Source organism: Tamandua tetradactyla, chromosome 17 (assembly GCF_023851605.1).
Source record: "Tamandua tetradactyla isolate mTamTet1 chromosome 17, mTamTet1.pri, whole genome shotgun sequence".
Taxonomy (NCBI): Eukaryota; Metazoa; Chordata; class Mammalia; order Pilosa; family Myrmecophagidae; genus Tamandua; species Tamandua tetradactyla.
The window spans coordinates 21,756,476-21,781,274 of NC_135343.1; positions in this window are offsets into that span (position 1 = coordinate 21,756,476).

A 24,799-nucleotide genomic window follows, 5' to 3' on the forward strand; every position below is an offset into this window, starting at 1 on the left:
ATGTGGCAGTTTCCAAAACTTTTTTTTATTTCAGAGAAGAAAATGATGCGCAGAAAGCAAATTCTCCTCATCCGTGCTCTCTGGCCTTTGGGCTGAAATGTCAGCAGATCATTAATGCGGCTTCATTTAATGACTAGAAGCCTAATCACCTGGAATGAAGGCTGCATTTGCAAAGTCTAGGAGCAGGAAGAACTTTTCTGTCATCAAGAGCTGCCAACCTTTCTGGCTTCTTCATCATCTGAGGGTCATGCATGTTGAGTTGACTGAGCATATCTGGTTTAGGCTATTTTTTGTCAGGGTTGTGGACTTGATCCTGCTTTGGCTTCTGGGTTTCAAAACAAATGTAAAATCTTAGTCAAATGAAATGCAGTACCCAGGTCCCTTGGCTTCCCTAGAGCAAGATAGCACCACTTTTTTGGGTTACATAACACTTCTTCCTTTGCACCAGTCTCTCGTTGAAGGAATGACAATGACCTTCCACTTTTTATCAGGTTATGTTCAAACCCATCCATCCCACAGTCTTGGCCTCTGCACAACCTGCTCTGCCCATCCTGATTATCTTTTCCCACACTGAGTCACACACCCTTCACTTTAGAAATTCTGTCCTTTTTCCCCTCAAGAGGTATATAGTTAAAACTTATGTCTATGCTCCTTCCTCTCCTAACTGAATATATTTTTAATTCTTATAGAATTCTACATATGTTTCACATATTCAATAAGAAATTATATACTGTCTTCTTTCTTATTGCCTTGTGTGTGAAGACTTTAGATCTAGAAAAAGAACAGGGCTTAGGTGCCAGAAATCATAGGACCACAGCATTTAGCTTTGTGATCCTGACATGTTACTTTCTTACTCTGGTCCCAGTTTCTTCATGAATAAAAGTGGAAAATGTCCCTTCTTGTGCAATGAATATACACATTTATAATGAAAACGTATTTATTGTGTGTGATCAGCATCCCTTTGGAGAATTAACCTAGCAGAATTTCATTTATTCCATGATGTGTGGATGGGGTTGATCCCTCTCCAATTCCTCATATCTGCATTTGACCAAGTAAGAGTAATAGAATAATCCACCCTGGATTTTTTTCTCTTTCTCTGTCCCTCCACCCCTTTCTCTCTCTCTCCCTTTTCTGGCGTTATGAGTTGTAAGGACCTTGTAAACCTAGAGCTATAGGAAGCCACCTTTTAAACCATGCAGAGAGAACCACCAGAGAATGATGAATTAGACTTGTCTTTTTTTTTTTTAACTTAAAATTAAATGAACTCCAACTAATTTCATGTTCTTATACTTTGATCAGTAATCTTACCTTGATGTATTTATACAAAGGAATGGGTAGAAAAAGTTAGAGGGACATGAATATATGGATATTCATTGCAGCTGGATGTAGAGTCTAGAATTAAATGTCCAATATTAGGTGCTTATGTAATTCAATTATTGGTTATTATTGTGTATTAACTCCATGGAATATTATGCTGACATTGAAATTATAACTATAAAGTCTTTAGAAATTTTAAAAATATATAATATTAGATGAAGGAATCAGAAAAAAAATGTGAAATTTGTGATTGCAACCATTACTATCTATCTAAATATCTATCAAAACTAGAAAAGAATAACTAGAGATGAAAGCTAGTATGAAAGTTATTTGAGGGCAAAGTTTTTTTTGTTTCATTTGCTGGTATAGTCCTAAAACCTAGAACATTGCCTGGCACATAATATATGTTTATATAATATTTGCTGAGTGAATGAAAAACATGTTATGAATGTGGGACTGTGGGTGATTTGTCTTCTTTTACTCTCTTCTCTTATTATTTTCTTTCCAATTACAATGATCTTTCTAAAATAAGAGAAAAAGAAAACATAAGAAAGATGAATTTGTACCTAAAATACGTTCTTCATTCTTACATGGGCATTTCTGGAGAGGTGGTCCCAGCAGAGGGAGAGAGAGGACAAGGCTCATATTACTTAGTTCTCACAGTTATTCATTGAGGTGGGTACTGTTAGCCTCATTTTATATTTGAAGAGATTAGGTTCTGAAAAGTGAAGTGATTTGCTTAGGACACTCCTGAGCCTTATATCTGGATCACACTACTGTCTATGGTGGGTGGTGCTCTAGTTTGCAAGCTGCCGAAATGCAATATACCAGAAATAGAACAGCTTTTTAAAAACGGGAATTTATTAAGTTCCAAGTTTGAAGTTCTAAGGCTGTGAAAATGTCCAAATTAAAACAAGACTATAGAAATATGTAATCTAAGGTATCCAGGGAAAGATACCTTGATTCAAGAAGGCTGATGGCATTCAGGGTTTCTGTCTCAACTGGAAAGGCACATGTTGAACAAGGTGATGTCTGCTAGCTTTCTCTCCAGGCTTCTTGTTTCATGAAGATCCCCTGAGGATGTTTTCCTTCTTCACCTCCATAGGTCTCTGGCTGCATGGGCTCTTGTGCCTCTTATGGCTCTGAAGCTGTTTCCAAAATGTTTTGTCTTTTAAAGGATTCCGGTAAACTGATCAAGACCCACCTGGAATGGGTGGAGTCACACCTCCCTCAAATCAAAGGTTAATACCTACAATTGGGTGAGTCACATCTCTATGGAGATAAACTAATGAAGCTTCCAACCTATAGTGCTGAATAGGGATTAAAAGAAACAGCTGCCCCCACAAAATGGATCAGAATTAAAACATGGCTTTTCTAGGGTACATATTCCTTTAAAACGGCACAGGTGGTATATTTCTATTTAAAACTAATCTTTGAACATAAAGGGAAAGTATACTATGGCTGTATTAGGCTCACAGAGCACATAAGGGATTGATAAAGTAGGATTTTAAATAGTGAACAAGAAGCAGAGGCCAGAGTGGGCCCAGCACCCGCACAACTAATTCTCTTTCTAGCCTTACAGAAGCATCACACATAAAATAAAAACTTTAAATTAAAAAATAAAACTTTACAAAGACAGCGACAGTCCCTTGAGCAGTGTTTACGTTAATTCACCAGTCCTTCTCTGACACTTGAGATTGTGAATACCATAATTGATAGCAAATTTTGTCTTAAGGCACTGAATTGTGTTGTCTCAATGTATGAAGCTGCAATCTTCCATGTATTTGAATGTTGATGGATTGTGCTAAGTGATTGGATTTAAAGTGAGCAGAGAAAGGTAATCGGCATTATAATTTCATGCGAGGATGGCCTTTTTATCCTTATATGTGTGGAAGTAAATGACAGTAATGGGATCTCTTTATTATTCAGTTAGTCTAAGTGTTCCCCTCTATCAGCTTCAGATCAGAGAAAGACAAAACGTTTAATTTGCGTGGCAAGATGCTTTGTGGAATGCTTTACCAGCTGGAACTGCAACTGCTTCCACACAAGAACTGTGGTGGGGGGGCTGGGGGGTTGGTGGTGAGAGCTGCTGAGGGCAGTTACCATGCATCTCTTTATACTCACTGAGCTATTACCTAGATTTGCCCATGTCCGAAACTGACTCTAGAAATACTGGCAGTAGCAGCCCTCTCGGATCAGTCTCTGAGAATTCTAGAGCGTTCCGGGTCTTCTTGAAATACAGATTCAAAGCAACATTGGACACGGCAATGTCCTGATACGTCTTTATCGATGCATCATCTGCAAAGAGAGAACAAAAACTGGAATTGACAAAGTAGTTTGTGATTTCTCATTAAAGGGCAAAGCCCAATAGCTTTTTCCCCCATAAAATCAGCTTTAAGACTTCTTCTTTATTACTTTAAATTTTTCATACCAGCATGTGTTATACTTTAAAATAATCAGTGAGTAAAATGACAAATACAGCAAAATTAGCCTCTTCCAGGTTCTTTTTTTTTTTGCTGTCCACCTCTCTCTGTGGCATGAGTCCCTTTTAAGCACACTGCAGTGTCTGCCACTTCCAAGTCCCCATTCCCACATGACTCCTGCCCACCCCAGGCCTGCAGGTAAGAAGCTAGATAAATTTATGCAACCCTATGCTTGTTACATTATATTTTTTAAGAATTCTCATCTGAAAATGTCTTTACCCTGGGATAATTGTAAAGATTAAAGTTGATAATACATAGAATTTTTTGAAAATGTAAGGTGCTATACACATGCGATTTTTGTTATAGTATCCTCAAAGATTTAAGATTCCAGACTGTATTTGATAGGTTTCTATCAAAATTCCTTTAGGACCTACTAGGTAACAGATAATAAAAAGAAGCATTAATAGATAATGAAATGAGTCAAATGGTACTGATTGGTCTGAAATAGTACTAGATGAGGACTGAGAACTAATCACTGGATTTAGCAAATAGAGGTTGTTAGTGATCTTGAGAAAGTGGTTTTAGGGGACAAATGAGAACCATTGCATGAAAGAATGAGAGCAAAAGGAGTCAGACACAATAAGTAGAGACAGCTCTTTTGAGGAGTTTTGATGTAAAGGGGAGCAAAGAAATGACTTGATAGCTGGAGAGAAACCCCAGCTTAAGAGCAGGTCTGTTTGTAGGCTGATGAGAAGGATTTAGCAGAGAGCAAAAAAAAAGGTGATGAAGGAAAGAGATTGCTGAAGTTGTCTGGATGAGCATAGTAGCACAAGATATGGTGCCCAAAGAAGGAGTTGGACCTAAAGAACAGCACAAACATTTTATCTGCTATAATAGGAAGGAAGACAGCCCTGATGTTGGTAGCTGGGTGGGTAAGGGGGGGGTGGGGGGGACTTAGGGAAGTTTTCTTCTAATTGATTCTATTCTTCTTAATGAAATAGGAAAGAAGGTCATAAAACTGAGAGTGAGTTGGAGTTATAATGAGACAGGAAATGATGTGGAATATTCATCTAAGAATATGGAAGAGGAAATGGACTAGAACACTGTGGTTTGATTTCTGGGCAGCACTGAGAGCTCGGTCGAGGCTAGGCTGTCTTTAAAGCAATAGGACATAGGTGGAGAGTAGATTACAGTTTTATATTTCATCAAGGTGGAGGTTTTACTAAATGAGTACAGAGAAGCCTGAGGGGGATAAAGGAATTTGGAGTAAATGTTAGGGGCAGGTAATAATGATTGACGACAGAGTTGAAAGGGAAGTGTGGACCTAGTAGGGTGAGAGAGAGTGAACATAAGGTAGGATCAATGCAGGATCCAGGAACTGTTAGAATCAGGGAGTAGAAGGAGTGAACTGAAAATAAGAGATAGTGGTCAGAGTGTGCGGTAAGTGGGACTGAGATTCTAGCGGGACTATGATTAACAGCAATGTAGAGGTCAAGGTGTGACCACAGAACCTTCCTTAAGATACTGGCATGGCTTGCTCCCTCACCGCCTTTAAATTTTTGCCCCCCAAACTACTTTTCAGGGAGACATCCCCTCACTAGCCTATTTAATATTGCAACTCTCTCCACCTGTATTTTTTACTCTCTATTGAAGTAGATGGAACACCATTTAAGCATTGTTTGACTGTTCTGGGTCAATATTCTAAATATTGTGTGAATTTTATTTTTTATTTATTTTGTTGCCGAAGAGGGCCAGGCTGCAATGCTTTGGGTTACATCTGTTCTTTTCATCTCCTCTTTCTCTGTCAGGCTACCAGCTATCACTTCTCACTGCTATGTGTGCACATCTGATAAGAGCTCATTCTAACCACCTACACCTACCCCCACTTCATAATTTGCTCTTTAAATACACTTTGGACTGATTTGAAAGGATTTATGAAGTTAAGAGAATACAGAAATTGAATGAGGACACAAGGGCCACTCTTACAAGATAAGCGACTTGTAACCCTGATGTCTGCTGTCTTAATCATCTGATTTCTAGGCTCTTAAAAGACTGCGTGCTGGAGAGGTGAAACTGGTAGACCTTTGAATTATGAAGAGGTGAGAACTGACTGTAATTTAGGTCACATGGTACTTTGACCCCTCCAGTCCTCAACTCCTCCATCTATCCATGTGGCCAGCTCTAAGCTGGTAGAGCCAAATGCATAATGCCAGAATGAAAATGTGCAGAAAGAAGAAATAATACCAATTAAGCTCTTCTGATGGGATAAACGTTGGCTTTAATGTTTGCCCATAAAGGTAAAGCCCCACAGTCCATTAGGACAGCGTGCCATCTCAACACATGTTCTTGTTGAAGTGTAAAATGGTGAATAAAGATAACTGAAAAATAAGAAGAAAGCAGTACATTTGGTAGTTTTAAGAGTAATGCAAAGGTCTGTGAAAAACCTTGAATAATTCACCTGATGTAGATTTAAATAGCACAGGTAATTCATGCAGAGGTAGGCATTTGATTACTTAACAAATGTTCCCATAGCTGCAAGTATCTCATCTATAGTTTTGTGTTGTGTTCAGAACCTCAGTTCTACCCTGTACATGTGGTAAAATTAGCCACCCATGAGTGAGGAAAACAGAAATCTTCTATGGGTCTATGACATATATCATCAAGAGTCACAGCCCTGACCATTATACTTTCTGGATCTCAGATTCCTCATCTGTAAAAGAATCCCTCATTCTCTTTTAGTGCTTAAATTTCACAAAGCATTGCTGCTGGATGAAAGGAAGAAGAGGAGTTGTGGTTCCACCCAGTAGAGGGCAGTGCTACCTCGACCAGATCTCAGCATGAATCCAGCACAGATGGAGCAACGGAGGCAGAATTTAGAAGATAAAACTGGTAGCTCCCTACCTCTCCCTGTCTTGAGTCACCAGACCACAAATGCTTTTCCACAAAATGGCAGTATAAAGCAAGTGTAGAAACACGCTCCTCCTCAATCATTTGCCACTGCTCCCAAAATGGTTACATTACTCATTTTCACTGGAATCTGCACAAGAATTTAAACCCTTGCAATCTGTGTTGTTTTCTGAAATTTAAAGTTTGTTCTATGAATACATTCATTTATATAAAATAAAAGCAGCTTGTCTATACATATTTGAACATTTCAAAATTGCAGTTGAAAGTAGCAGATTTTTTTCCTCCTGCAAAAATATTTAAGAAGTATTTATAAAGTTTATGTTTAATATCATGCCCAGAGGGGAGAACTTAATTGCACTTTTTAAATACAAATAACAAAAGTTATTGGCTTGTAACAAACAGGTCATTTTAAAGTTCTAAGCGTATAATCCGCTGTAGCATTCATTCCTGGATGAAAATGTGTATCTCTAGCAACCTGCAGTGTTTACAGAGGGCCTCTCATAAGGGCCCATGTGGGCCACAGAAGTTGTTTAAGAACAGATTCCCCAATAGCAAGACATGGTGGGATAAAACTAATGTACATAAAATAATGGCAGAACTAGATGGTTCAAGATATTATCCTTCAATGAGAATAGCTTAGGAAGAGATACGAAAGTGTTGAAAAACTGGCAAAATGAATGAATCAAGACATCGGCATGAAATACAGTTAACAGAGAAGGAAGGCTTCACCAAGGGGATAACATTTACCAAAAAAAAAAAAAAAAAAAAAATCGGAATAATGGTAAAAATACATTAAAAGTCACCAGGCATGTATGAGTTTACTATTATTGTTATTATTATACAACCATGGTTACCTTACAGTATAGTCGTTGGTGACATTAGAAAGGCACTTTGGTAAAACCTTCCAAATTGTGTTTCTTCTTTTGCCTTTATCACTGATGGAAGGTTGTCTTTGTTCTTTTCTTTCCCTCCCTCCTTCCCTCCCTCATTGATACAAATGCTGCTGCTGGAAAGGAAGGAGTTAATACAGAAATGATGTAATCCCACCTGGTCCAGGCTAGATGGGTACACTGTGCTAGTCGCAGCCAAGGCAGCAGCAATCTGTCCCCCTGTGCAACACACCTCATACCATATGCTATTCCTGGCTATGAGACTGCTCCCTTTTGGGGGGAGTTGAAAGTTTCTCCGAGCAGCAGAAAGCCTGGCTACTTGGAGAAAAATAAAATCATACCTCCTCCCCCCTTCTCTGTTGCTTGTAGCAAGCAACTGTAAGTAAAATGTGCCAGTGGGAATGTATTGCCATGGCAACGAAGTAGACTCTAATAATGAAGATGGTATCTAACAAGCAGGAACATCTAGAACTTTAAGGTGAGGGAAAGGAAGTGAACCTTGAAGAAGTAGGAAGAGAAAAACAAACAAACAAAAAACCTGAGTTTTTCTTTCTCCTGCCTACATATTTGGCCCTCTTAGAAAAGCTGGATTTATGTCTTGGCTAACTTCCTCCTAGGGATAGTCTAACAATCCAAGGTTTTCTTTAGGTCTTTGTGCGCGTGTGTGTGCGCGCGCTTAGTTCTTCCTAAAAGCAGATAGATCTTTGCTCTAAAAGCATGGGACAATGTGTAGAAGTTTAGGGCATCCACAGAGGTCCACGTAGCTAGACTGTTTTCCACAGCCTGGAAGCTTCTACTATAGTATGAATTCTTTAGGATTTTTTATACAAGGTGGGTATAATGAAGTTTTAGTTAGGACAAGGGTTTATGTTCTCTGGGAAAGGTGTAGGTCCCTGTGTTCTCTGCAAGAGTCTTTTTCTCTCCAGGCACATGCATGCACGAGGGCAAGGAGGCAGCGAGCATCTGCACGGCCTTGGGAGAGGGCAGCGTGGCTGTTTGGACCAGCATTCAAAATTGAGAGATTTCAGACTCTACTGATTTTGTCGTCAAAACAAGCATTTGTTGGCCAATTTTACCAAGTCTGAGGATCGAGGCTTTGTCACCAATCTGACGGTAGAATGATGGACTCAAGGATAACATTTCTGAAAAATATCAAAGCTACTAGAACCTCATTAGGGCTGTTTGTAGACCTGTTCCCTCTTCCAGATCTTTGTTAAAGTGCCCCAACCTAAAACAAAACCAGATAAAGTGAAACCTCTCTCCTGTCTATTACCTAAATGCCTCAAGCCTCATTTCTACACGTTCCATCCTTTGTACTACCATTGCACTTCAGTATGCAGGCCTTAAAAAAATTAATGTTTTTGTAACATTCCATAGACTCCATTTTTCTTTCCACTCATTATAAACATAGTGACATTGGTAACCAGGCCTTTTCTCTTTTGCAATCTCTTCTGGCACTTAGCACAGGGCTGTTGACAAAGTCGACAGATCATACATGCTTATTGTCAGTGATTGGAAAAGGAAGAAGAATTTTTATGGAGAACAATGGACCAGGCTAATGCAAATATGTTTCAGGTACCTATGTTATCACTGAAAGCTTTAAATTAAAAAATGACTTTCTATTCTGGAGTCTATTGCCACTTCAGTTCCTCTGAACCCTTCCAGTGAGGCAGAAAAGGTAGTAAAAGAGAAAGTGAGTAGCTAGAGGAGAGACCAATATGGCATCAGGAAATAAGAATTGAATTGGGAGGCAGGAACTTGGATTCTATTCTTGGCTTCTCTCATTCCCTAGAAATGTAGAACTGGGTAAATCACTTAAATTTTTAAGCCTCAACCTCATTATCTTTAAAAAGGCATTGCTTACAATCCTCTCACCTAATTCACAGAATGTTGCAAGAATTGAATAATATCATGTAAGTAATTGTGAAACTTAAAATACTTTACAAACGCAATTTTAAAGTGGAGTCTTAAAGAAGGACCTAACATATCTAATGCCTTTTGTGCTATCCTAGCAATTTCAGGAAGGGTAGGAGATATGTGATAAACCTCTGGAAACATATGTTCTGAACTCTTTAAAAGACTTGTATCTAATCAGCACAAGGTCCTGTTGCTAATTGCAGGGGGTTTCTCTCTGGGTATCCAGTTCAGTTTGTAAAGTGTTATATTTATAACTTTCTAAAGCCTTGGTCCCTCTCAAAAGCCCAGGAAATAGAAGTGTGATCTGATTGTGACCGCAGATTGCAGATTGATATTGCCAGGCTGGTGGTGATTTCTAACAAAAGCAAAACAGCAGGCATCTCTGAGGAGGGCACTAAAGCTTTCAGCAGCTCTAAGAGAGCCTCCCTCCCTTTTCCCCTTTTCTCCCTCCCATCTGAAGAGGAAAAGATGGCTGGGGCCAGAATAAGACTGCTTACCAGCAGAAGTGGGCATTGGCGTGGGTGCGGAGACAGGCTGAAAGGGGCCCTCGCAGTGGTGAGGGGATTACCAGTAGCAGGAGAAACCCCAGTGGGAGTTTGGGGCTTGGGGATGGGAAATCATGAGCATCCATCATGAGCTGTAGGGGTGCTGGGTGGAAGAGATATTAATCTGTCATCTCAGCAGCATGTCCCTCGAGAAATGTCATGGTGGGGAATGTGGCAGACGAAACGCCAGGGTGAAGGTAGGAGACCAGGGTTTGAATTTTGGTACCAACATTTATCAGCTCCATCCTTAGCGTCTCTGAGCATTACTTTTCACACCAGAAAATGGCAAAGCTGACAGTATCGAAAACTCTGTTGATGTTATGGTATAAGGGCATGAATGGGAAGGTTTGTGAAAGGGAGTAATCAGTAGATCATTTGTAACTACGAAAAGGCTTTGTGTCAATAATCTGAATCTCCCACAGAGAGCCAGGGCAATTCTAATTATGAATGATGTTGATAAAGAGTGCAGAAACAGACCTGGGGAAAAACAAAAGGACATACAAACGGCTTCATGGACATAAACATAACCTGAGAGTTGAACAATGGGAAAAGCATTCTATGGGGCTCTGTGATTCTATCACAAAAATCCTAAGATTATGGTTAGGAGGGTATTCGGTAAATAATAGTCATGCGTTCCCCCCAAAGAAGTCCATGGTCTAATCTTCAGAACCTGTGATTGCATAGGTTACGTGGAAAGGGGAATTAAGAGCATAAATGCAATAAGGTTGCTAATCAGCTGGCCTTCAAAAAGGAGAATGTCCTGGATTATCTGAGTGGGCCTGATATATTCACAGGGGTCTTTAAAAGAAGAGGAGAGAGTACATACTTGAATTAGAGACAGAGATGTGGTGTTGGGAGCAGGATCAGAGTGATGCGAAGTGAGGCAAACGCACCAGCCCTTTCAGGGTTTGAAGGTAGAGAAATGGGACGACAAGCCAAGGAAGGCAGCGCGGGGGCACCGTGATCTTAGCCAGGGACAACTGTGCTGGACTTCAGACTTCATAACTGTAAGATAATACATTTCTGTGTTTTTAGAACTTTTTGTTTGGAAATAAGTTAAAACTCATAAGAAAGTTGCAAAAATATACAGAGACCTCCAATATACCCCCTATCTAGACACCCAATTTTAACAACTTTTAACATTTTGGCATATTTGTTATGTCATCCTATGTCTACCTCCCTATCTGTCTGTCTGTCTATCTATCTCTCTATCTACCTACTTACCTTCATTTTCTAAACATTTGAGAGCAGGATGCATATATCCTGCTCTTCTAACACTTATGTTAAATTTTAACTCATGTATATTTTCTAAGAACAAGGATATTCACTTACGTAACCATATTAAACACAGATACTAAGTATACAAAACTGAACATTGATATAAAGCATGCAGTGTATACTACGATTTTAAAAATTTTCCCAATAATATCCTTTTGGATATTTTATCCTCCATTTTTAGATCTAGTCTGGGATCATGTACTGCATTTAATTGTCATTGTCTCTTTAGTCTCTCTCTTGCATAAACTGTGGTAACATATATGCAACATAAAATTTCCCATCTCAGCCACTCCCAAGCATATAATTCAGTCGCTTTAATCACACGCACAATGTTGTGCTACCATCAATACCATCCATTACAAAGCTTACCCATCACCCCAGCAGAAATCTTGCACGTTGTGTTGTTTTGAGCCACCATTTTTTTTTGTAATTTGTACAGCATTTACAGAAAACTAATACAGTTCTCTGAATAAGGTCTTCTGAAGGTTAATATTATTAAGAAGTTCACATGTCAGGAAGGTGAGTTTGCATTTGAAACAAAGAATGCACAGGGTTAATATAAACCGTAAAGCAGGCATGAAATTGTCACTTTGAATATCTGTCCCACAGTCTAAAGAAATGAACTATATTTGAGAGTGAAACCAAGATACCATTTCTTTCTTGTGGCCCAAATATTCTTTCTATAACATAAATCTGATCTTGACAAGCCCCTGCTTGAAATTCTCTGTTGACTTCACACTGCCAAAATAAAAATATATATATTTTGAATTTTACTTCCGCAACTTAATGTCTTCTTATTTGTCCAGTTTCATCTCCTTTTACTGTTCCACACACAGATTAATATCTAGCTGTAGCAATTATATTCCTGTTCTTGAAAGTGTTGGGCTTAAAATATCTCTGCACATATAGTATTTATTCCACTTGAAATTTTCTTTAGTTGCAAACTCTTGACTCGTCTTTTGACTCAAGGAATGCTTCTACCTAACACATGTATGCCTTTTAGACTTTTCTCTGACCAGTAAGACTGACTTAAACTCTATAAGGAGACATTTGTCAATATTTTGGCTGATCAAAATATATAATAATGCCCTCTGCCCTATCTATTGGCACTTTGCTCCCCCCTTGGAGAACTCACCAATGTGCATAACCTTTTGGGGAGAGGAATTCCTGAGACCCACTTCTCACTTTTGGTTCCTGTTCTCAAAGCTGAAAGTCAGCAGGCCAGATTTCTCTTGCCTTGACCTCCTACAGTCCAGGGGCAAGCATGTGGTCTAAACTTGATCAAGCTCCCAGCACTTTGAATTTTGAATGGCTGAAACAAAGGAATAAATTTACAGGTTAGATTGATTATAAAGGGTACAATGGCAAGCCAACCAGTTTTGTTCTATAGCATGGTCTTTACTTTTTTGGTTCTGACCCAATTTTCAAGCCTACTTCCCCAGCCCCTCCACCTTCTATTGTTAGAAGCCAGAGTTAGTTTCTCTTCTTACAAACAGGGGTTCTTACTGATAAATTCCCCTTCGTCTGGGCCCCCATAGCTCTCAACCTATGGACATATTACAACACTTGTCTCTTGTATTGTCTTAATTGGTTTAATTATCCCTAATTGGTATAAGTTTGTGATAGCTGTGACTATCTTGCGGCCAGACTGGATTACAGCAGTTTGTAATCTGATCAATCCATTAGATTTTTTGAATGAGAATGACTTTTGAAATTTTTTATGTGATGGCAAATTGGCATCTTGCAGAGAAAAATTACTTTTGCTTGAGTATATACAGTGCAATAAAGCTTATAAAGGAAGCATAATATGACCTATGGGGGCAATCAGGAATGCTGGAGATAACAAAGGAGGGAGGCAGGGGTACCAGGAGGCATTGGATTGAAGCACTAGATACTGAACTTGAAGTTAATGTCCATGCAAAATTGCAAAGAAGGACCTAGTAAGTTCAGTGTGATATGCACACAGGATTATATCAAGAAAATCGAAATAAGTAAAATAAGAAATTTAGGGGATTCTAAACCTTGAAAAGATTATGGGACAAAGTTGCCATATTTAAAAATGAGTAAGTAGTTAGTCATAATAAATAAGAAAGTCAAACACAAGTTTGAATTTTCTCATGATATCATGCTGGTATTTCCTTTTTTTTAAGGTGGTATTATAATATTTATTAAAATAATCTGTGGGTTAATAGAAACAGCAAAGAACCAAAGAATTAAAATGCAAATTGTATGTAAAATCCCAACTAAAATTCAAAAGTGTCTAATATATCCATTCATTAGCTAACTAAAAGCCCAAAATGTATAGTGAAGTACTGCAAAATAAGTGGCAATTTTCAGTTATCAAAAATGTGGATTTTTGCATTTTGTATCTTTTTCTCAATCAAGAAAAAAATTCTTTTTGAATGTTTTGCACCAATGTAACATACACATAAAACAAGATAGAAAAATGCATTATAAACTGGTTACAATGGCTGTAAATACGTTATCTTACATGTTTCTCATAAGCAATAGATTGGTTATGATACATACATAGAATGAAACCACTAAGATAATGAAGAAGAGACAAAAGTACACGTGAGCTGTATGGTAACAAACAAGTGACACTCCCATCTACCCACTCTAAAAAAAATTACATAATATTGTCAGAAAATAATTTTTAAAAAATACATATTTTAAGAAGAAATAAATTCAATAAAAAATGATAATAGTGAGAACCAAGGCATTCAGAGATTTCAAAAATCATGCTTTTTTTTTCGGTTGATCCAAAATTTTGTCACCTAAATTTTCAGAAGTTTGTTTGGAGCCAACGTTACCCATAAATGTCACATGTTTATTACATATATTTACTTTCTTCCCAAAAAAGACCTTTGATAACCATCTAAAATATCCAGGTATAACACAGTTGAGTTGAAACTGGATCAAATACTGATATCGTTTTTTTTTTTTTATTTCTTATTTTTTTCATTTACCTTTTTACATGGGCAGGCACCAGAACTCGAACCCCGGTCTCTGGCATGGCAGGCAAGAACTCTGCTTGCTGAGCCACCATGATATATATATATATTTTTTTTTTTAATAATTATCACCATAAATGTTTGAGTGTGCAAATTTATTCAACCAACCAAACAAAAATCAAAATGGCACGGGATATATTGTAAATAAATCGAAACAACTCTATGTGTAACAGAAAGAGCAGTGGCACATTAAACCAAAGCTAGCTGAATATGAATCAATGAATGTCTACTGCATAGTAAATAAACTGAAAAGTGTTTCCAAGTGAGACAAGACGACAGATGAGGTCTCCATCTAGGCGCTTACTGAGCTGACCTCTGACCTCTGACTGTGCTGCCTTGCAGAGGGGGAGAGGGAAGGAATTGATAAACTGGCTATCCACTGTCATTTGATATTTGCCATGTCTGGTACTGAGCAGTTAATGATTATTGACTCAAGTGTTTTAATGTAGGATTTGTGCACAAATTGCTTCAACTGCAAAAGTAATGGCTCAAACTTTATGAGAAACTGGAAGCTTAAACAGACATGTAGTTGAGACTTTATATGCAAGACAATGTTAGTTTTTCATATTCTTTTAAAGTAAAAAAAAAGGTGTATGCGCAAGGTGTTTTTACTAAAACCGGCAAAGAGATGGACTATGCAAGTTATCTGGTATGGTAGAAAGAAATCTAATTACATTTTGGGGTCATTTAAAAACATTGTTTTTCAGAATGAAAATCATAAAGATTCATTTTTGGTGAAGAAGTTTGCCATTGTCCACTGTCATCTCCAATTAATAAGAAAAAATTCCATATGCCCTCCTCTGAATACAATAAAGCTCTTATATTGTCTATAAACTGATGTTTAGAATCAACATAATTCTTATCTCAGGATTCTTTGGACTCACTTAGACTGAGCAAAAACCAAAAGTACTTATTTATGATTTTAAAAGACGGATGTTTTAGAAACTTACTAACAAGGCATTAGAAAAGTTTTCAGATATTTTCACAGTATCAGATTCGGCAAATTTGCATCAAAGTAATATGGTAAAATCATAGGATTCAAGCCATCAACTCATTTGTCTCCCCTCCTAACTTCTTTTCACATACTGGGTGACTGAGTAACATGTGTTAACTTGTATTCTGAGGGAGGAGCTGATCTTAGAGACACTTGTCTAAATGACCATGAAGGAAAATCAAGCACTTTCATTTCTTTAGACTTATTCCAATACTTAGAAAAAAATTAAAAAAGAAAGACAAAAGGCTCTTTTTGTCTTTGGTTTCTTGACAACCACCAGAAAAATCATTTATGAAATAGTTTCTTTGTTCATTTTTCTTTTTCTATAACACTTGACAGTATAAAATGCCACATTTCCAAAAATATTTTTTTGTACACCAACACCCTTGAATAGTATACGTATCAACTTTTTGTTTGTTTCAATGAACTGTACTTTATCTACCATTGCATTACATGTATACAGCAAATAGGCAAGCATGGCTTTTACATCTTTAATGATTTATTTTCTATATAGGGAGGTTTTAAAAAATATTTGAACCATTTGCCCAGTAATGTAACACATAGTGCATGTACTTTTTCTCATATAATTTTTTAAGGAGGGGTAAAATGAAAGTTCATAATTGTAACTCAGACTTTTTTTCCTTAAAAAATAATTTAGCAGGTGGGCCACGGTGGCTCAGTGGCAGAGTTCTCACCTGCCTAGCCGGAGACTGGGTTTAGTTTCCAGTGCCTGCCATGTTAAAAAAAAAAATTGCGATTTTGTTCTTTGAATTACTTTTCAAAATTCCTTGTTAATTTTTCTCTCCTGGCACACTTGGTTCTAATACTTCAAATTTTGGCAGGCAATAGAAAAAGGTTGCGAGTTCTACCTTTGAGGACGCTGTAATGACTCAACAGCATCTCAAATTTTGAACACTTGTTGAAATCACTTTACCAGTGACATCCCTGACAGAAGGTTCATGCATGATGCATCATCACACAGTACTTTCAGAGAGAGCTCGGACTTCACTGTGAGAAGAAAGATTCCTGCAAGTCTCTCACAGTAACTGCCTCTGTCACTGAGTAGTTAAGATCTATCTGTCTCCTCTTCCTAAGTGAGGCCCTCTTACCATTGATTTAGGGTGGGACATTAAAAGATGATCAGTGCTATGGGATAAATTGGGCCTTGCTGCTTTACTATTCTGGGTGGATTCTAGAACCATTTTTGCCCAACCAGGAAAAAAAAAAAAAAAGCTGACAAAGAACTGGAGGACAATTTCTTTGTCTTTTGTTTGGTTAGATGGTAAGATGAATGGACAAGTGCCTCAGCTTGCTGCACTGATAACAGGCAAACAAGGGCAATTATCAGTTAACTGATCAGCAGGCAGGCATGGTCAGGTCATCATTGGGTGAAGACTTCAGAGGTCAGAAGGTCCTAGGTTAGTTGCCAGTGGCAGCTCGGTCTGCAGTCACAATCCTTCAGTAAGGATGGACACCCATATCATGTCTTTGAATTTTAGTAGCCACCACACCTAATACACTGCTAGGTTCAATAGGATACTCAAGGAGTGACATAGCTGGTGCCAATGTATAGGGGTATTCATAGGGCATGTAAATTAAACCAGCCTCCGGCCCTGGAGGAACTGTTAACAGCAGTTGGTTGAGGAGTTCCATTTGGCATGACAGTGGTCTGAATGTGTCTGATCAAAGGCATTACAGTAGGGCCAGCTGGCACAGGTGTGTGCAGGGCAGCTGGTGGGAGAACAGGTACAGGCCCATTAATAAACCCTTGGGGCAGCCTGGGCAGTTACTGCAAGAGAAAAGGCTGGTGACTTAATGCTAGACCATCCAGAGCTGCAAGTTACATCAGCTGCAGCTTAAGTCTGTCTTCTCCTGCTGCAGGTACCAGTAATTTTTTCTGAATTGCTGGTGTCTTAATTGCAGGATTAATCTGCCTATTACGGTCCTGTATCATATATACTGGACACTACAGTGAATGATAATACTCACGGATTTGACCATTTTCTGGTGAAATAAAAAAATTTGTTCACACAGCATATAGGAGTTTTTGTTTTTGTTTATTTTGTGGGATAGGCTGGTGCCTTGGGATTAAGGGAGGGAGCTTTTGAAAGAGCAAACCAACCACGGAGTACCTAAACTCAGTTTCCAATCCTGCAGGCTGGTACATATATAATGCAGTCTAAGTTGGGGGAAAAGATAATAGATAAAGTAAGGCTCCTGTGCTGCTGCTTTAAGATTGAAATTTTGTGTTTGCATGCTGTAGATAACACTATTCTTCTCAAATGAAGTTTATGGAAAGGATTTTTCAGAAACTTGAAATGAAAGCCACCTGGAGTAGGTTTTGAATGCAGAAGTTCTGTGTTCACCTCAGGAGCTAAGCATTTGAGTCAGGGCATGTCTGTGGAGCAGTTGTGCTGTTATCAAATGCTTATGGAGAACTTTCTTGAAGATTCACCTTCACTGACCAGTTCTTCAAAAGCAGTATTTTATTTTTAGCTTGTTTTCCTAAAGAAAATTGCCACTATTTTGTAGGAGAAGAATTTAAAAGGCAGAAAATTTTCATCCATTACCTTGTAGGCAGCGTAGTCCCCCATCCCTGCAATCTGAGTACTCTTTTAAGGCAAGAAAATATAGATAAAATTTTGAATAACCATAAATATAGTATCTACATTTAAATATTTCCTTTTCTATTTCTGAAATGATTGCTAATATCTATTATTGAGAGAAATTTTACCAGGGTAATGAGGCACGAGTGCATATGTGTGTTGCGTGCATGTGTTTATGGGATCAGTCGTTTGACACCTATAAAAGGCATTCTGTGCACAAATCTAATTAAGCAGTCACAGAAGGAATTAATAAATCCTTCCCTAAATGCAGCTCAGCTATCAAACACAAGTACAAATAGGCATTGCTCTTGTTCTCACCAGCTATATGCCTAGTTTCGAGCTTTTCAGTCTTTGCTAGTTCCCAGCAGACACCATTTATCTCAAATTGTGTAGCTTAAACACACTAGATGTTCAGTTGGCCTGCCTCCGCCTTTCACCTCCCAGATTTTTTAGATTTACTGGATTTTCCTGCAGCTACATGAAAATAACTGTTTCATCACACAGTGATTGAGCTTTTAGTGCTTACCTAGTCAAGACTAATTCCCTAATAAGCTATGCCTGCGGTAATTTCTAAAGCAAGAATACCAAGAACATTTGTTATCGAATGGAGCTCTTGCTAGTCATTAGTTGCTGTTAAGCCACAATGAGATCAGTTTTCTACATGCTATAAAATCATTTTGGCATAACTGATAATCAGGGAAATTTTGCACAATCTCTTTTTTTTTTTTTTCAATGTGAAAGCTAATGCTGTGTGCTGGGTGACTTTGTTTGCTCCACTAGAAATATATATATATTTAAAGAGGACCTCAGTACTGTGGTTTACAAATGATGCTCCATTTATTTCATTTGTAGTCTCTTCGTTTGCACAGGAAGATTTGCTATTCCCTAGCTAGCTACAAATGTATATATCATAATGCTAGTGCGTGTGTGTATATGTCTGTACATATAGGCATGCACATGGAGAGTAAAAATAAAATTGAAATATAAAAGCAGTATCCATTTATCATATGCTAAATGTTTTTTGAAACCTTGGGCAGGCTGCAGAGTTTCATTCACTCTTCTATTTATACCTGTAGAAATGATTTGGCCGGCATGTCTGCATCAACTTTTTGCAAATGTTAAGTTTTAAAGACTCAAAAAGTTTTCCTGAGCATCTTAGCACTCTCCATTTCTGCTTCTGCCAAGAGAAAAAGCAGAAGATTTTGCATTATTCTTGCGTTGAAATAACAGTTTTTAATTATTTCTTTCTAAAATTTTCAGTCTTTGAAAATTCTCCCACCAAGTAATTATGCAATGGAAATAGGATGACTGTACATGTGATTTAGCCCCAAAGAGTCCCCATTTAGGGACTTCAAAAGTGTTACATTTGAACAATGAATTATATGAACCCCTTAGATGTTAAGGAAATGACTTAAATCTTTTGTAAATTGTTTCCCATAATTAGGCAATAAGGATAATATTTACTTTGTAAATTCAATCAGCAAGTACTTACTATGTGTCTCCTCTTTCTAAGCTCACGAGATGATATAAAAGTGCATAACCTGATTCTATCCCATGAGGAGTTTGCAACGTTTGTGTTTTTAGCTCCAAATAATGCAAACTTAAAAGTATTTTAGCAAAGAAATAAAAGCATTGATAGCCCTCAGCAAATATAAAATAACAGTGACTGTCACAACTTTCTAGCTTTGTGATCTTAGAAATTTATCATTTCTTAGAAATGAATCATTTGTAAGTCTATCTCTGCATCCATAAAAAGGTGACAGTAGTAGAATCCTCCTTCCTGGATTGTAGTGAAGATTAAACAAAGGCCACAAGATCTTAGCATAATACCTGTCATATGGTTAAACTCAGAAGATGTTTGCCAAAAATAAATAGACAAATGAATGGATGGTGAATTGGTAGCACACTAATGGACAGTAGATTAATATGTGAGTAAAAGGATCAAGGGCTAGAAACAGAGGAAGTGACAAGCATTTATTAAGCATCTTCCATGTTCTAAGCAATTTTTATACTTGTCTGTCTCTTGCTCTCTTTTTCTATTTCTCTTTCTGTCATTTGTAGCTACATGACCCTGAGCAAGTTACTCCCTTTCTTTATACCTCAATTTCCTCAGCTCTACAATGGGAAAAGTAACAGAAATTGCTGTGAGGATCTAATACATGTAAAACATTGGTACATAGTAAGTGCTCATGAAATTTTATTTCTATTTCATTTAGCTATTGTTATTTCATGAAAGACATAGGATGATAATGAAAGGCGAGGTTGACATGCTGAAAAATGAGGAGACCACATCAAATCTCTCCAGTGCTAGGGGTTTTAAAAAAGTATGGTTTGCCACTGGGCAAAACTAGATCTCTTCTTAAACCTCAACCCTGTCCATCTGTCTGCCCGTCCCTCTCTCCCTCCCTTCCTTTCTTCCTCCCTTCTCCTTCCTTCCAGTGAGGATAATCACTCCCCACATGATTGTTTACCACTGTTAAAACAATATAAACAAACAGAAAAACAAACCAAAAAACCCATAAACAAACAAACCAAAAACCTAGGTGACATACTGAAGGCAGACCCAGCTCTTAAAAGACAGACAACTTAAGTGGTTTGGTTCCTCCAAGGTCAAATCCAAATGCTTATAGTTCACAGTGCCTCTTCAAAAATATTCATATAAACAGTACTTCAGTAACTGGGTGTTCTTTATAATAAGCAGCAATTCCTCCTAACATGCCTTAAAAGGAAAATTGATGCAATTATTCTGGTTCAAAAGATGATGAGACAGAGGGAGGTGAAGTGCTTGGACTAAGGTCACACATTAAGTCAATAGCAGAGAGAAACTCAGAATAATAAAGTGGAAGTAGATGAATTTTTCCCTCAGCAGTAGTGGTACTTCAATTCTAAGACTTTTATGTTTCATTGACTTGACTTTAAGTTTTAGTACATTTAATTGTTCTTGAAAGTAGCAAGCGCTATAGTATTCTGCCTACTTCAATGAATGAGTTCTGTTCACTTGTGGTTAAACTTTAGCTCGCTGTCAGTGCATTGATTAAGGAAATACCTTGTGAGTCTGGATAGTCTACTATGGCCTAAGTAATATAAAAGGGTTGAATCTGGATGTAGCCATATTTCCTGAGTAGTCTACCTTTGCTGGGGGCTTCTAACACAGAGACTCGACTTCTCCAAATCAGCCAGGTATATGGTACAGGCTTCCAGGTCTTGTTATGCATCCCTACTATTTGGGAAAAACACTTTACTAAATTGAATTATTATTGTTTTTACTAATACCAACAATAGCAGCACACGTTGGAATTGTAACCAAGCATCTCAAGTCACTGTGGAAATTGGGGAACATCAAATAAAAGCCAGCTATCTCAGCAATTGGCTTCCTGTTATGACAAGAGGGAGTCAAAACTAAAGAGCAGAAACTATACCTAGAAGACCTTTGTAAGATTTCTGTAGCTTGGACGTTATGTATTTTTGCATTTTGTTTTAGTTTGTTCTGTTATGTTTATGCCTCCCAGCTGTTTCACCATAGGGATTAACAATGAAATGTGGAACACCTCTTCTCTTCTCTAAGAATAGCAAAAAGGAGAGGTGAATAACTGGGAAGCCATATCCCTTTCCACAGTCTGGCTTCTGCAAAGAGGAATCTAAAGGACAGTAATGTGAAGCAGGCTGAGCTCCTGGGGTCTTTTACCAGGGGATGAGATGACTGTACTCCAGTTGTAAGTGTGACGATGGAGTCACAGACAGGCCACACGTGGGACTCTTATATGGAGAATATCAGTCCTAACTTTCCAGGGGACTGTAAAGGAAGCCAAGTACCTTGTACAGCCCAAAATTAGCATTCATTTTTATCAATCCTCTTTTCTTTGTCATCTCCCCTTCCTCATAGGATATTTTGTAAAAGGAAGTATTATGCTACAGGGTGTGTATGTATTTCAGATAGTGATACTTTTAGACTTATGTCAGATTATCACCTTTGCCCTAGTGTTCCTGGAATGTAGCCCAGTCTACATTTCCAACCTGATTTCCCATTAATTCCTTTCACATTCACTATGCTTTATTTAATCTTTGCTTGCTGTAGTTTCTTGTACAATTCTAAAGAATTCCTGTGAGTAACTTCACTTACACAGATCCTTCTCCTTGAGCTGTTGTACCCTCTTCTCCACAAGTGTCCTCAACTCAGTAAATGGAAACACTATTTACCAACACTGCTAATTGTGCAAACAAAAGTTCTGAACAATCCTTGAATCCTTTCCTACCACCCATTAGATCCATCAACAATTCTATATTCCCACCAGTTTTCACCCCTCCTATCACTATCATCACTATCACTACAAACCTGGTGTAAGCCACCATTTTTCTTGCTGAGATTATTGTAATAACCTTCTAACCAGTCTTGTATTTTTTTTTTCCTTTGCTCTCTGGCTATTTATTTTCATCAAAGCAGACAGTGATGCTATTAAAGGATGAGTTATATCATGTGACTCCTCTACTTAACATTTTCTTAGCTTCTCACATCTGTCAGATTAAGGCCAATGGCACAATTTTCTACAAGACCTTCTAGGATCTGGGTCCATGTTATCTCTCTGAGCTCATTTCCTACTGCTTGTCCTCTCATTCATTCTCTTCCAGGTAAAATGGTTTCTTTCCTTTTCCTTGTACATACCAATCATATTTATTCCTCAGATCCTTTGCATTTCTGCATGAAATTCTCTTTCCCGAGTTATATAAATGGCTTGTTTCCTTACCTTCTTCAGGTATCAGCTTTACTTTTGTGATGGTTAAATTTATTTGTCAACTTAGGTTATTGTAGCCAGTTGTTTGGCCAAGCAAGCATGGCCTGACTATTACTGTGAGGGGATTTCATAGATGGGTTCATATTATTAGTCAGTTCATTGCATTTAGAGCTGATTGCATCTATAGTCAATCAATAAAGCAGAATTCTGTCAGCAATCACTGGAATCTTTTCACCCAATGACATTGAGGTGTTAGAGTGAGAACTGAGGCTTTCAGAAGTCAGAAAGAAGAATTTCTGCCTCTTTTTCAGCCAGTCAGATTTTCCTGAGGAATTAGCCTTCATCAATATTTTCAGCTCATCTGCCCTATAGAGTTCAGATGTGCCAGATTTCAGAATCATCTTTTTCAAAGTTTCCAGCTTCAGGCCTATCCTGTGGAATTAGGATTTACCAATTCCCATGTCAATGTGTGAGAGCCTATTTCTATAGTAAATCTCAGTCATGATGTGTTTGTCTCTCTCCTCTCTCTCTCCTAATACAAATGTTATCTTCTCGATGAGATCTAGCCATGTGTTTTTCTCCTTCACAGCATCCATCCTATCCGCATCAAACATATTTTATATTTTATCTATATTGTTTCCCTATCTGTCTGTTCTCATTAGAAAGAAAGAAAGCTTTATCTGTTTTGTTTATTGTTGTATCCCCACTACCTAGAACAGATACAAGTAGTAGATTCTCATTAAACGTTTCTGGAATGGCTGAATAAAGGAATGAATAAAATGACCACTTTAAATTTCTAAAAGATTTCATGAGCATCTTAAAAAAGAACAGAATCCTTTATCCCTTAAAGGGTTATAGTCTGTAGAGAATTTGGAAGCACACAACTGCTGAGTTCCAAATAGAAAGGGTGATGAAATCTTCTTTTCAAAGAAGCGTCACTGTTACTATGAGGTGTTGGTTATACTTCTACAAACTCCCTGTGGACATAGTTAATCTGAGACCTCTTTGGGAAAATGTCAATTACCTCTTGGTTTCTACTTTCTCCAGCATTATGATATCCTCCTATGATGAATTCTCACTTCATTTTTCATAGCTTCAACTTCAGAGCCCTCACTCTCTTTAAACAAATTACTAAAGGCATCTACCTGGCGCAATTTTCTTAGCTTCAATTGTCTTTTCTCTTTGAAGTTAAATCCCCTTTGCTCTTATCAGATTATCCGAGTTGATTGTATGTGATGTTTTATTGGTTCTGTGGCTCTATTTCAGTATGAACATTTTACTGTTTCCTATTGACAGGTGAAATAAATTCCCCAATGACATGATTAATTATAAGTGTAAACCTTAGTTGGGCATATGACTAATGGGAGAATGCCTCAATAAAGAAACAGACCCCATGGAAGTTAAAAAAGAGGGAAAGTCACAACTGTAACCAAAGTCGTTTTCCCCTTCTGGCAATTTATGCTGCTGATCAACACCTGATGCTGAGACAGAAGTAAATGGCGAGGAGGGGGAGGTTAGGGGCTAAGTTTTCAGTTTACAAAGTTGGTAGATCATTGAGGAAGGGTAGATGTGGGTAGTGTTAGACTGTGACTTGTCCAGAGAGGAGACAAGCAGCTCAATTAAACTCTAATCACCTAGTATGATTTATGGTCTTACTTTTTAAAAGGCACAGTAGTAGGCACTTCCAGGGAGACAGAGATGAATAAGAACCATTTCTATTTCAGAGAACTTTCAACTTAATAGAGAGAAGGCAAGAACATAAATAGCTATATTGTAATGATAAAGGCACAGTTGGTACAAATATATAGGCACAAATTGCTATGAAGTTCAATTGATGAAAATTCCATAACTAATTCATTTGTGTGGGGGGGGGGGAGTGCAAGGGAAGAGTGTGGATGTGTGTAAATGGTGAGAAAAGGCTCTGCACCTCTTTAAAGAGAGCATCTGGAGTGAGTTTTATAGCATTAGAGAGATTTTTAACAGGCAGAGAGACACAGGAAGAACATGGCAGGAAATAGATGTGAAGCTGAAAGAATTCAGATTATAGAAAGTAATCCATTGGGATGAAGCACAGGAAAGTGATGGTAAGTTGGGGTGAAGCACAGGGAAGTGATAGTAAATAGAGATGAAATATTGAGGGAGACAATATTAAGAAAATCACTGAATCCCTTCATTCCT